Below are 13,833 nucleotides of genomic sequence, written 5' to 3'. Positions count from 1 at the left end.
ATTTGCTCAGTGGGGGAGCAAATAAATACCATCTGTTCCGGCAGATGCTGCAAGCTATGACTAGCAAAGACCAGATGTGGGGGCAACCCCACATGCCTGACCATTAACCAGCTCCCATTTCCCACCTCTCGGGAGCTGGTCCCCTTTTTCCCTTCCCCCTCCCTTCACTCCTCACATTAAAAATCGGCCTTGTGCCTAATTTGCTCGGTGGGGGAGCAAATAAATACCATCTGTTCCGGCAGATGCTGCAGGCTGTGACTGGCTGGGACTAGCTATGACTAGCAAAGACCAGATGTGGGGGCAACTCCACATGCCTGACCATTAACCAGCTCCCATTTCCCACCTCTCGGGAGCTGGTCCCCTTTTTCCCTTCCCCCTCCTTTCACTCCTCACATTAAAAATCGGCCTTGTGCCTAATTTGCTCGGTGGGGGAGCAAATAAATACCATCTGTTCCGGCAGATACTGCAAGCAAAGACCATATGTGGGGGCGACCCCACATATAAGACCTTGGTCAATGTAGGGGCAACCCTTCATACCAATTGTCACTATCCAGCTCCCCTACTCCCCGGGGAGTTGGTCCCCATTTCCCCTTCACTCCTCACATAAAAAATCGGCCTTGTGCCTAATTTGCTCGGTGGGGGAGCAAATAAATACCATCTGTTCTTCAGATGCTGCACTTCAATTTCTTGTTCTCTGTCAGTGGAGGAGAAATCCTTCACGACTGAGACAATTTTTATTTTTGTTCCTTTTCTCCACGTTAAAAAACGACCCTGGTGTCTAACTCTGTCCAGTGGGGAGGCATTGTAAATAGGAACTTCGACTTCCTGCATGACGAAATTCAGAATATAGCTTGATAAATATGTGTGTATCTCTCTCTCTCCCTCTCTCTCTCTCTCTCTCTCTCTCTCTCTATATATATATATATATATATATATATATATATATATATATATATATATAGAGAGAGAGAGAGGAACACCTGCTCACACGTGACAATGCTGACGTTTTAGGGCGTGTGAGAGAAATTTAGTTTTGGTCTCAGATTCGCAGGCTATGGACGACCAGTTGAGATGCACACACGCAAAAAGAGTTGGGAATTCCTTGTTTGACGTGTTGGATTCTGGTCGGTCGGGCGAATTGCCTCGACTAACCCTGTTACCTTAGTATTCAGGCAAATACTCAGGCCGAATTTAGCAGATAGATTGAAGCCAAATCTCGAGAAAACACACGCTCCAAGAACGTCAAAACCCCTCTCCATCGTAAAGAACGAAGAATAAGATTTTTGGAGAATCTTGATGTTTTTTGTTGTAATCAAAATGAACTATGTACATATGTAAAAACTTTTAATTTTTGTAAAATTTTTTCGTAGTTTTTCCTTTCCTGTCGTGCATGCAAAGCTAATTGATTTTCAGCAGAATCGACACGAAACCTGAGACGCTGAAAATTTATGTGAAGATCTCCCGGAAGAAGACGATCACGACCATTTCATTTTCGATGAGGTCAGGGACCATCTGCTGACCTGGGCAGAATAGACTGAGAGAGAGTGAGAGAGAGAGAGAGAATCATCCACATACTACCTCAAGGGAGGATTGAAACTCGATCTCCTAGGCGACAGTCGACGATCCCAACTGTTACGCTATTTGCTGCTATAATATGGCATGTGAATTAACAATGTTTAAATATTGTCTAAACGCCTAAGATCCATTTGTTTACACAAAGAGCACAGCTTAATACGCTAGTGGCAGTTTGTTTATGACTTTCCAATATGCTCAACCAATGATAGGGAGCATTTATATATACAAATGATCGACTCTCCCGTCGATTTCGACGTATGAGCTTCCGCCTCAACAACTAAGTTGATTTGTTTATAGTGGTGAAGGTTGTGTGTAGAACCAACCACACTTTTTAGTATTACTGGTAATGTTGTCGCTTAGCCTTCCCAAATGGTCATCCATCTGATACTGGCCAGGCTCAACGTTGCTTAACTTCGGTGATCTGGCGAGAACCGGTGTGTCAACATGATTGTGCCGTATTATAATATATATATATATATATATTATTAATCATTTATTCATATATATATATACATATATATATATATATATATATATAGAGAGAGAGAGAGACAGACAGACAGACGGACAGACAGAGGGAGATGGAGGTGTGTCAACAAGATTGTGCCGTATTATAATATATATATATATATATAGAGAGAGAGAGAGAGACAGACAGACAGACAGACAGAGGGAGATGGAGGTGAGAGAAGGGGAACTTAACGATAATATCGTTTTTCTAATCATCATAACCATTTCTGTAAAGTTTGATGACGTTACCGAATCGTTAATACGATTCGGTAACCGAAGCATGTGTAACTAAGCAGATAAAACGGTAATAAAAAAGTATAAATTTGCTCTGCAACAGTATTGAGCACTTTTCAGGTTTTTTACTATATATATATATATATATATATATATATATATATATATATATATGGATTAGGTCTCCGCTAATCGAGCCAGAGATGTCTCGTGATACGGGGTTCGAATCGTTCGACTGGTAGTAATCGTGGCACCCTGCACTGAAGATTCCCGAAAGGATGAAACACTAGTGTCTGTAGGTATTTAATTATTATAGTAAAAAATAATCATATATATATATATATATATATATATATATATATATATATATATATACATATATATATATAGAGAGAGAGGGGGAAGGGGATCTTAACGTTCTATACGTTTGTTTAAAAAAAATAAAAAAATAACTAGAGTGTCATCAGCTAGAATCGACACCAAAACATTTAGCGCTCCACTGTGTTCCCTATCGTTTGAGCTATCGACTGATAGATTAAAAAAAACATTTAAAATTAAACCACTACAAGCTATGGATGAATTTGAGCATGCGCAAAAGTTATAGAAATATTTCGGTAAGTTGAAATGAACATTTTGAATTTCAATTTGTCGACATATTTCTGTACGCGTAATTCATCCATCTAAACAAAGATTTTATTTGGGGGGGGGCAATGAGAAACTCCTTGAGGTATGGTTATAGCTTATCTTTGTTAGTATTTTTACGGCGAAATAACTTATTTTGCTGTATTTAATACTGAAGAACAAACCATTAATGTAAACTATTAATTAGAATACAAGTTGCTATTGTATCACTAGTGGCGAGAATGACACCATTTTATATAGAGTATCTGATATTCTAAACTGGTCACCCATGATTAGTGGAATTATTGAAACCTTCTAAGGTTCCATTTTATTTAGTGCCGAAGATGAGCTCTTCATATTTAATGAACTTGCTTCTTTCTCAACTCTGTTCAAAGCAAACAAAATTAAGGACGCTGATTTGAACTAGGGTTGCTACTCTCTCTTAATTGGTGCATACCACTGTTTCAGGTTTAATAGTTCTGTTTTCTATGTAATAATCGTATATGTTGTATGATTTATTTCTAACGGGTTTTTTTTCTTTTCTTCTTTTTTTTTTAAGGGAGTCCCCGATTCGATGGGCACTCGATGATAAGGGTTAACGAGTGGCTGGTTACTTTTAATTCATCTAAAACCAAGCTTCTATCTCTACATCATCAACGCTCTGGTGCCAATCTGGCATCAATTGAAATGAACGTCTCTCGGCTTCATGTTTGACAAGCTTCTGGGCTTAACCTTTACTCCCGATCTGAAATGGAACACATATATCAAATCCATTGCCAGGGTTGCTGGAAAAATGGTGGGATCCTTCTACCGCTCCAATAGATATCTCACTCCTGATGCAATTCTCTACCTATATAAAAGCCAGGTTCAGCCAACGATGGAGTACTGTTGTCGCATCTGGGCAGGAGCTGCTAGAAACAGCTTATCCTGTCTTGACAGAGTTCAAAATAGACTTTGTAGCTTAGTGGGGGATGCCCTTTTCTCTTCCCTGCAACTTCTTCCCCACAGAAGAAACATTGCGAGTCTGTCTCTGCTTTATCGTTATTTTCATAGCAAGTGCTCGTCTGAGCTTCAATCTATGCCCCCCCTCGCCAAACTTTCACGAAAAACACTCGTCAAGCCAAAATCACTATTAATAATTTCCCACACTCTTTATCTGTGCCGAAACCTAAATGTAGATTGATTCCATGAACAAAGTTTCTTTCTTAGAACTGCACGCCTGTGGAACTTTGTTCCGATTGCCTGCTTTCCAGCTGACTACAATCCGATTGTCATCAAGTCCAACCTAAACAAGTTCTTGATGAACCATCCCCCTAAGTAATCCAATTTACAAAATCCCCACTACTTATGTTTACTACGCTATAATCACATTGACTAATGTATATCCATAAACCTCGATTGGCCTCCTGGCCTTGATAATGATGATTCCTGTGTTAAAAAGAAAGGTGGCCACTGACACAACGGCGTATTGATCGTTAGTGGTCGAAATAGGGAAGAATTTAATTATTTTAAGGGGGAGAGACATCAAGAACTTGTTTATATTGGACTTGAATATGACTCTGTTGCAGTCGATTGGGAAGCAAACCAGTAGAACAGAGTTCCACAGCTGAGCAGTTCTAAGAAAGAAGTTCATGAAAGTTGCGCTTGAATTTAGGCACAGATAGAGTAGAAGTTTTTGATAGTGGTTGTAGCTAGACAAGTGTTTTTGTGCAAGTTTGGCAGGCAGGACCATAGACTTTATGTTCCCAGGACTTGCTGCTATGCTGAATATAAAATTTATATGTGTGCATGTATTTCGTGGGTACACTAGTCGGGATTCCGACCCCAACAATCAATCCGACAGAAACTGGGCGATTCTGGTTGTCTTTTAGTTGTCAGACTGATGTAAATGTTCTGGGTAGTCCTAGGAGGTTTACCCTCCAAGGCGTTGCTTCCCGGCTTTCGGCTGGAGCAAGTTTATCGCTTGTTGTCTGAGGCGCCCTAACCAGATAATGACGACGGGGCTACTCTGGCTTATTTTTACAGGGACACAGTCTTCCTCCTTCCGGAGCGCTGGGCCATTCATCCCATCTTTCCATCTTGAGTCACATCCGCTTGGCAGTGCGAGAAAGGTAAATACCGTGTGTGTGTGTGTGTGTGTGTGTGTGTGTGTGTGTGTGTGTGTGTGTGCTTGCGTGTATGTGTATGTCTGTGTGTGTGTGCATGAGTGTGTATGTGTGTGTGTGTGTGTTCAGGCCTGCCTCTGCACTTGCCTTCACTCCGTGTGTGTATCTGATTCATTTGAAAGCAGCCCGCGTTTCATAAATGATTTCCCCCGTCCCTACACCCCAACAAAACCAAAAAAAAAATAAAACATCCAATCGACCGCGTTAAATAGAAAATGAAGACCAAAGGCAAAGATTTATATTAAAAGGATTTCGTAACCGAATTACAAGACGAAAAAAAATAAAAATTGGGTATGTAGATAAAAAGAAACAAATATGTGTTTAATAGCAACAAAAATAACAAAACGAATTACAACATATATATATATATATATATATATATATATATATATATATATATATATATATATATATATATATATAAACAAAAAGATACGTAGAAAATAATAAAAATATTAAAACAAAAAAATAACAAAAATATAAAACAAAAGTTGATCTTTTTTTAAGCGAAATGTGAATAGAGTGATTGGTTGTTGCGATCGTCTGATTTAAAAAAAAACAAAAAAACTGAAGAAACAAAATGAAAAAAAAAACAAAAAAAAAAAAACAGAGAAACGAGAAATAATGAGATACCTCGCCCAGCCTAGGAAACAGTCGATGGAATAAACGCCAGAAACTGAAAAATAGATAAATAAATGAATAAATAAAATAAAATAAAATAAAATAGAAAATAAAAATAATTAAAAAAAAAAAAACGAGAGCAAAGACTACTTGGCCATTTGGCAAAGATCAAAGTGTAGTAGCTGTTCTTCAGATGCTGTATTTCTATTTCTTATTCTCTTTCGGTGGAGGAGCAGTCCTTCACGACTGAGACAATTTTTTTTTTATTTTTCTACCTTTTCTCCACGTTAAAAAACGACCCTGGTGTCTAGCTCTGTCCCGTGGGGAGGCATTGTAAATAGGTACATTCAATAAGCGCTATTTCAAACTCAAGCTTGACAGACCGTTGAAAAATCCAATCTACACCTAACCATGACAGGCTTCTATATTATAATAACGAACAAACATATTGAATTTCAAGTAAACTTGCTCCACTTTCGGGTGAAGCAAGTTTATCGCTTGTTGTCTGAGGCGCCCTAACCAGAGAATACCGACGGGGCTACTCTGGCTTATTTATTCAGACAGACAGAGTCCTCCTCCTTCAGGAGTTCTGGCTCATTCATTCCATCTTTCGATCTTGCGTCACATCCGCTTTGCAGTGGGAGAAAGGTAAATACCGTGTGTGCGTGTGTGCGTGTGTGTGTGTGTGCGTGTGTGTGTGTGTGTGTGTGTGTGTGTGTGTGTACCTACGTAATTTTCAGGTCTAAAATATATCTAAAAGTTACTATTATTTCTATAAGGTAGAAAATTAATCATTGATGAAAAACGGTTCCTATAAGGTTAAAAACAGTTCCATTAAGTTACATGCTGGGTCGGACATATTGCGTCATGGAACGTAATCAAAGGGAAGGTAACTCGGTTGAAATAATTTGTATCAGGCAGAATTTATTCCGAAAACAAAAATAAACATAACATATATACATAATTTGTGAATTTAAAAAAAATAATAACTTTTTTAACTGTTTTTAAAACTTACCGAAATTACTTTTCCAAAATTGGCAATAGATTTCCGAGTAATTGATAACTTAATTACCTCCCCTGTTAACCCTCAAATTCAAATCGGTAGATTTTGAAACCAAAGCGCTAGATTTTAAAAATGTCTTTTTTTTTATGAATAATTAATTTTCTACCTCATCGTTTTTGTTTTAGTTTTTTGTAATTTTTTGATATATTACTGTTTGTGACATGACAATTACGTAGGCACAATTTGTTTTACTTGAAATTCAATATTTTTTCGTTCTTATAATATAGAAGAACCCAATTATTATTTCACCCCGAAGCGTGGCAGACAAAGGCGACTAGTATTTTGTACTTAAACGTAACAGAAATTCTCTTTCAAACTTAAACTTGACAGATGGACGAAAATACTCTTTCAAACTTAACTGTGACTAACAGACAATGTCTCACAGAGATTAAAAAAACGCATCTAATGACGATAGAAAAAAAAAATGAAAAAAATACGCATAGAATTCTAAGGTGAATAATTTCGATGAAAGTGCAGTATAGTTAACAATCGAGAAATCGTTAAAAAAAGAATGGCAATAAATGACTCAAAACAATCCAATTTAATTATCAACCGACTTGTATCCAGCGAGGCAGTATCCGAGATTGAACTCACTACTCGAGTTTGTAGTGTAATTGAAATTTTGACGGTAGCTGAATACTTGATGCTTCGCCAGGGCTCTCAAGGGTACTTTTTTATCGTGACGCCATCATTAGATAGGGTGCCTACCGCGGCTTAAGAGAGTCCCATCTACCCCCGGGAGAAGAATAAACCACGCCAGTTTCTCAACCTGGTATTTTACCTTGCGATACATACAGCGCCTCGCCTTTCCAAATGGTCATCCATCTGGTCCTGGCCAGATTCAACGGTGCTTAAATTCGACGATCTGGCGAGAACCGGTGTGTCAACGTGATTGTGCCGTATATGCATACTTTTAACGCATTCAAACTTTTTAAAAATCTTTTATTTAAAAATTTATAAGCACGAAACACTAGGAAAAAAAATATCCGCTGGGTCTTAACTGTTGGGAAGAAGGTGGCTTATTCATGAAAAATAATTTAAAGCTGGACGGGCGCCCAGCGTTGCCCTGTCGTAAGATATGCTTAAATATATTTTAATGCATGCAGATTTCGTGTTTATTATCATAGAGCCAATACTACATTGATTATTATATATTGTACCCAATATATAACAATGATTTCAAAAATTTTTTGTTTTTTTAAATATGACTTGGGTGCCATCAGCTAGAATCAAAGCCAAAACTTATAGCTTTCCAGCTTTAGCCGTTAACTTTTAAAAGTTTGCTCGAAATGACGTCATCACGTTAAAATTTGTGAGGGTGACAAACAAATTCATATTTTTAGTATAAAACAAGATTCAAGCAAGCAAGCAAGCAAGCACGCAGAGTTTTATAATTATTAAGATCGATTTACATTACCACTAACCCTAAGTCTGATGGGCACTTCGGACTTCTGGTTTTGTTTATTCTATTTTTCAGGGAATAGGCCTTTTCACCAGCTAAGCGAGAATCGGTTAATTTTTCTCATGTCTCGTAAAGACTACAGTAATCTATACGATAGCGTGTGTGTTCTTTTGTGTGTCACGCTTACATCCGGGTCGTTTAATTTTTATGTTCTTCTATTTCTTGTCATAAAAAATTTTCCCAAGAATTCTTCATAAGTTTTGGTTTCGGTTTCGACAATAGCTGATGGCACTTATATCATCTATTTTATATATATATATATATATATATATATATATATATATATATATATATATATATATATAAAGTTTCATCCCTTTACAGTAGAGATCCCTAGGTGCAAGAAAGACTTTTACTCCAATAGTTTCTTCCCCAGAACTGCTGGTCTTTGGAACTCCCTTCCGGGATTCTGCTTTCCCAACTGCAATGATATGCAGAAGTTCAAGTGTAATGTTAACAAACATCTTTCTACTCATCTCCCTTCATAATGACCCCGCTAACTAAGTCCCTGATAGTAGCCCCCTGCTTCAAAGTGGCACTGTGCCTTGTTTGGGGTGAAAATTGAATTAAAAAAAAAAAATTATGGCTGAAGGAACCCAAGTTATATATATATGTGTGTGTGTGTGTGTGTGTGTGTGTGTGTGTGTGTGTGTGTGTGTGTGTGTGTGTGTGTGTGTGTGTGTTTGTATTTCAGTTTCGATTCAAGCTAATGCACCCAAGTTATATGGATATAATTTTTTTTTATTTTTGAATATACGAAATCTGCAAAAATTAAAATATCATATTTAAGCGTACTTTGCGATCGGGTTTTACTGGTGTTCGTGCTAACTTAGATAAATAAGTTTGCACTTTTAACAAAAGAGCTACAACAATATCAGAGCGTCTCCATTTACACTAAACATCTTCAGAATGCCAACATTAATATATTACATATTAATGAGTCCCCTGTGGAATTTCCACAGATCCCGCTAGTTAGTCATTATTAGTACTATGACAAAGCATATTCTTTTCATTATTTTGACTCTCGAGTATATATCCGACACAGAACCACATCACTCTCTATAAAAGCATATAAGATATCAACAGATACACACTCGAGAGTCAAAGCAATAAAAAGAATATGCTGTTGTCCTAGCCCTAGTCATTATTGTGTTCATGATTTCTCGACTATTAACTATTTTACAATTTTACTATAATTTCGAAACATTAAGTTTTTTCGAAACTTATTCCGATGGAAATGCGACCTCGCATCTCCACAGAAGGCTATGTCCGTACAAATCGAATAGAGGCTTATTTCTATGCATCTGAGTCCAGTTAAAATTCCTGTTTAAAGTTGTAATAGAAGTAATACTGACCTTTCTGAATTTTTGAGATGAGGATTGATTATTCGTATTATTTGAATTCCTTCGGCTACTGTTCTCGTCTTGATTGTCATTTTCACAACGTTTCGGTTGATGTAACCTCCGACTTTTTCCAGGTTTATCTTGTCGAACTCGGGAATCTTTCTGTCGAATTCCTGAGTACAGAATTTCGAACGAAACCCATTATTTACTCCACGAGAGTAGAATGCTCTCATTCCGTCAGCCATGACTTGATAGACGTCCTAAGCAATTCCCAATTGTATTTTTCGATCGCCCACAGTGAGGATTGAACCTTCAACCTTCAAGAGAATATCACTTTTACAATTGATTTTTTTTTCAAGCACTCTAACCACGGGTCCTTGCGGTTATATCAACTGAAACATTCTGAAAGTGACACTCAAGATGAAAACAATAGTCCGAAGAATCCAAATAATTTGTTTATGGGTGCTTTAGTTTATTGCGTTTGCTTATTCAAGCTTACGTTTAAAATAAAATTTCCTCTGGTCTTTTAAGATTAGATTTAAAATAAAATTTCCTTTGGTCTGTCACGCTTATGTTGAAAATAATATTTCATCTGGGCATTTAAGATAAAGATTAAATGACATTTTCTTTATTTTTCAATCTTAAGTTTACCATATTTTTTTTCTTCGGTTTGTAAAACTTAGATATTTCTTTTGTCTTTTTGATCTTTAGTTTAAAATAATATTTTCTTTGATCTGTGGAATTGGAATTTAAAATACAAGTTCCTTTCGGTTGTCAATCTTAGGTTTAAAATACGTTTTTAACTGTCAAGCTTCTTTAGTCCGTCAGACGATGATTTAAAATACAACTTCCTTTAGTCTGCCAAGCTTAAATTTAAAATACAACTTCCTTTAGTCTACCAAGCTTAAATTTAAAATACAACTTCCTCTAATCTGCCAAGCTTAAATTTAAAATACAGCTTCCTTTAGTCTACCAAGTTTAAATTTAAAATCCTTCCTTTAGTCTGCCAAGCTTAAATTTAAAATACAAATTCCTTTAATCTGCCAAGCTGAAATTTAAAATACAACTTCCTTTAGTCTGCCAAGCGTAAATTTAAAATACTTCTTTTAGTCTGCTAAGCTTAAATTTAAAATACAACTTCCTCTAATCTACCAAGCTTAAATTTAAAATGCAATTTCCTTTAGTCTACCAAGCGTAAATTTAAAATACTACTTTTAGTGTGCCAAGCTGAAATTTAAAATACAACTTCATTAGTCTACCAAGCTTAAATTTAAAATACTTCTTTTAGTCTGCCAAGCTTAAATGTAAAATACAACTTCCTTTCGTCTACCAAGCTGAAATTTAAAATACAACTTCATTACTCTGCCAAGCTTAAATTTAAAATACAACTTCATTAGTCTACCAAGCTTAAATTTAAAATACAACTTCCTTTAGTCTGCCAAGCTTAAATTTAAAATATAACTTCCTTTAGTCTGCCAAGCTCTAAATAAAAAAAAAATCCTGTAATCTCTTAATTTTAAGTTTAAAATAAATGTCTTTATTGTGCCAAGCTTAAATTTCAATATAAGCTTATTATGCATGTCAAGTTTAACTTTGAAATAATTTTTTTTTTATTTTGACCAGATGGATTTTAGCATAAAATGTTCTTTTGTCTGTCAATCTTTAGTTTAGAGTAAAATTTTCTTTGTTGTGTCCAGCTTAAATTTAAAATACAACTTCCCTTAGCCTCTCAAGCTAAATACAATTTTCCTTGGTCTGTCAATCTCAAGTTGAAAATACAATTCCTTTATTGTGTAAAGCTTAAATTAAAACAAAAATCATTTTTGTTTTGTGAGGATTAAATTTAAAATAAGATTTATATATTATTTCTTAATTGGAATTCATTTTTGAGATGAGCATTATATATATATTAATTTATTTTTATTTCGGACTACTAGTCTCATCTTTATTAGTTGTTGTTTTTCATCTTTTATTGGTTTGTTTATTCACAACGTTTCGGCCAACTATTCCTCTGGCCTTCGTCAGGTGGTAACCGCGACGGATAGGAACATTTACCACCTGACGAAGGCCAGAGGAATAGTTGGCCGAAACGTTGTGAATAAACAAACCAATAAAAGATGAAAAACAACAACTAATAAAGATGAGAATAATAGTCCGAAATAAAAAATAAATTAATATATATAATGCTCATCTCAAAAATGAATTCCAATTAAGGAATAATATATATATATACCAATCGGTACGGACCCGACTATGAAAGATCAGATAATAAATAAACGTGGATTTATAAGATTAAAGAATCCAACCTTGATCGCCCTTCGGGGCCCGTGGCGCAGTTGATAGAGACGTTGAATCTCTACAGTTCCAGATGAACATTGTCTGAAGATAGCGGTTTCAATCCCACCCAAAGCGTGCCAGAGGTTTACTTGGCCAAAATGTGGTGAGATGACAACAACTACGGATGGCAGTGATGGCTGAGAATGCAGTTAGGAGATTCGAAGTTCCTGTCCGTCGCGGTTACCACCTGACGAGGGCCAGAGGAATAGTTGGCCGAAACGTTGTGAATAAACAAACCAATAAAAGACGAAAAACAACAACTAATAAAGATGAGAATAATAGTCCGAAATAAAAATAAATTAAAATAAGATTTGTTTAGGTCTGTCAGGGTTAAATTTTCAGCGTATGATGATATGTGTACTAACTTCTATAAGAGTCTCTTTGCATTTATCTGTCACGTCTCTGAAAAAAGATTTGCATCGAAAATCGCGCTGGTAAAATGGGCGTATCTTAATGTTATGCATTGTTATCCTTTCTTTCTTTCTAGTCTAGAGAAACAAGAAAAGAAAAGAAAGGAAAAGAACAATTCCGCCAAAAAAAAAAAACTTTTGGCAGCTTTACTGCTTGTTAAAAAAGAAAACAAAAAAAAAATCCTCCACGAAATAATAGAAACGCATGCATTCTCTGACTCGGTTCGGCGTGCAGTGATAAATGGTAAAATCTGACAGGAACTAAGTTAGAAATCCATTTATTCTCATTACACTTATAATATCCGCCATTTTTTTTCTTACACTTTCCAAGATGGCGGCTTTGCTACATTCGTTATTCAACGATTTAATTTTATCACGTTTATCGTCTGCTCGTACATTATTTTTAGATGAATACTATTTTTTAAATCCTATCTATACTAGCCTTTCCCCTGAACTATAAGTTTTCTTTTACTCTTCCTATTAGCTTTGGGTTTTTTTCTTTATACGTACTACAGTCTCAATGCTACATTGCTATGTGCCCCTTCTTTTTGCGTCAGTCGGTCGGCCTAAGTGAATACAATTTAAGATCATCTTTAAAAGTACTAAAAGGTTGTCAATGGGTTTATACCGATGCTGTTTAATATCATCTGGCGCTTGTGGAAAAGACATACTCGCAATTCCGGACGCGTATTGAAGCAGTAATTGAGGCTCAAGTATTCTACATTGAATGAATGTCAGCTCTACGACATAATCAAGTTACCTGAATCGATTTTTTAATAAAAGTTTTCAAATAAAGCTGTAGTTATTAATAACTTTGCCGAAAAAAAAAATGCGCGAAAATTTTATAAATTTTTAACCTACTTGATGCCGTTCAGTAATTCTCTTATAAAAAATATTTGTTTAGTAATATTTACAAATTAAAAATAAATTTATTAAAAATTATAAAAAATATTTTTATTAAAAGGATTGAAAGTTTATTATATTTGTTTGCATAGCCAGTCAAATTAATTTAACATTTTTTCAATAACTTGAATTATACGTTTTTTTAGAAAGATCTTTGATTTCCTATGTTTGCGTATCCAGTTTTTTTGTGTATACAGTTTTTGTTTGTGTATCCACTTTTGTTTGCGTACCCATTTTTTCTTTGTGTATCCAGCTTTTGTTTGTGTATCCAGTTTTTGTTTGTGTATCCAGTTTTTGTTTGCGTATCCAGTTTTTGTTTGTGTATTCAGTTTTTTTGTTTGTTTTTTTTGTGTATCCAGTTTTTGTTTTTGTATCCAGTTTTTGTTTATGTATCCAGTTTTTGGTTGCCTATCGAGTTTTTGTTTGTGCATCCAGTTTTGTTTTGTGTATCCGGTCTTTGTTTGTGCATCCAGTTTTTGTTTGTGTACCCGGTCTTTGTTTGCGGATCCAGTTTTTGTTTGTGTATTCAGTTTTTTTGTTTGTTTTTTTTTGTGTATCCAGTTTATGTATCCAGTTTTTGTTTATGTAT

This window comes from Euprymna scolopes, chromosome 41 (genome assembly GCF_053919585.1).
Source record: "Euprymna scolopes isolate OS-2025 chromosome 41, ASM5391958v1, whole genome shotgun sequence".
NCBI lineage: Eukaryota > Metazoa > Mollusca > Cephalopoda > Sepiida > Sepiolidae > Euprymna > Euprymna scolopes.
Note: the sequence above shows the minus strand (reverse complement) of the source record.